Source organism: Nicotiana attenuata, unplaced genomic scaffold (assembly GCF_001879085.1).
Source record: "Nicotiana attenuata strain UT unplaced genomic scaffold, NIATTr2, whole genome shotgun sequence".
NCBI classification, from domain to species: Eukaryota; Viridiplantae; Streptophyta; class Magnoliopsida; order Solanales; family Solanaceae; genus Nicotiana; species Nicotiana attenuata.
Window position 1 is genome coordinate 8,675 of NW_017672283.1, and position 1,978 is coordinate 10,652.

Below are 1,978 nucleotides of genomic sequence, written 5' to 3' on the forward strand. Positions count from 1 at the left end.
TCTTTCTTTGTCCCAGAACATTATAGCAGCTTCGATTAACATGTTGTTTGGATGAAGGTTCAATAAAGAAGGAAATTTTCCCAGGACCCTTTTCACATGATTCTTATCACTTGACGGAAGATCCTCCCACCAATTTAGCAACAATGGTGGTATGTTGCGGACCATGACGAACCGGGGGACTTCGTGCCTCATTTTCTGCAAAACAAATATGGTTAGGCCCTTTCCCCCTCCAGATCCGACTATCTATACGTCAATGATTAGCATATTGGCACTTATTTCTCCAAATTTATGCACACAATCATGGTTGCGTCCGTTAGGATTATGGAAAACCCGATAGACTTTTGGGCGAGGCTTGTCTTAAAGGGTTATTATGTGGACAACATATTAACCCAACTAGGTTTGACCATGATGCATGTACAATTTATCAGAGTAAGGTTTCTAGAGGGGTCTAGACTGGTACCCTCAAACGGACAACTTGAGGGGGAAAGGCATGGAACTGTCGACTGCACCGCTGATCGACTAGTTTCACCGCAAATACGCCTTTTCGAATTTAAAGTTTGATATATAGGAAAGGTGCAAACACTCATCAAGCGTTTCTATAGGATTGATTACGCACGAGTGGAACATGATGTTGAGCATGATTTATGCAACAATGAATAGCATGTTGTCACGTATTTGCACGTTAAAAGAATGATAAATGGAGTATTTAATAATTGAAAGACATTTAAGAAAGAAAACAAAGAGACTAGTTAGTTTCTGAAATAAAGGAAATCATAAATGCTTGAAAAATAGGTAATTAAATTCAAATAAGGGGAAAGGGAAAGGGTGCACATGTATCAACAGAATAAAGCATGCTTAAGACTAATTCACAAAAACAAGTTTGTTATGGTAAGAGCCTAATTATACCTAGCAGAGTTGCCATGCTGTCGCGCCCCCGTTTTCTTCGCGGAGTCCAGGCTTCGACATTTTGGGACAACTCGTTACCTTTTTGGGAGGGGGTATGGAATTTTAAGAGTCGCCACCTAACAGATTTAAGGTGCGTTAGGGCACCTAAAGCAAATAACTTATAAACCGATTTGCATTACCAGAGATTGGGTAAGGGCTCGAAATAACCTTGAGGGGAAGGTGTTAGGCACTCCTCGAGGTCTACAACAGTGGGTCCCGGCCAAACTCGAATTAGGTGAATTAGTCTTATAAACAAACAAAGCAATTTAAACAAATACAGATTATTTCTAAAACAAGGAGTAAAAGTGGGTCCTAGGTTTTTTAGCCTATAGGATCACTTTTGTGCAATACTTGGTAATTGTTCCTAAGTTGGGGTGCTACACATAGCATTGGCGCACAGGTCATCATCTTCTTTTACTACCCAATTACCCTTCCCCTTTTGTTTATTACCTAAGAGTTCTAATAACATCCGATACATGCCCTATGCGTGCATTACCCATCCCTTGCTTGTGGCCCTGGAGGTATTTAGGACCTCAATTTAAGGCGGCTCTAGACTCACCTATGGTGTTAAAAAGAGAAAACTATGCGTCAAACAAAACAAGTAGGACTGTCATATAAAAGATCACTTAAGGGCTCATATTTACCTCCACAAACAGACACAAAACAAGTGCACGTCATTCAGGCAAGTAGTTTTATAAATTTAGGAGTCTTATAGACAGGATATCTAAATGAGCACAAAATATGCAGCAGTTTTATTAAGGCGAGTAAATATCTAACCAGTTTGCCTACTGATTTTATTACTTATTGAATCTGGGCAATTTATAAGCAGTCAAACAAACACAATTTTTGGCAATTTCAAGGTTTTAATTATCCTACAGGCTTGCCTAGGCAATAACCGGCAGGATCCTATAGGCATGGTATCTAAACGTGTTGTAAACCAGTGATCAGTTTAAATAGGCGGATTTATCCGCTTAGACCCTATAGGCATGCTGTCTATATGCTGAAAATGATCACAAGCATTACAGAGCTGAGT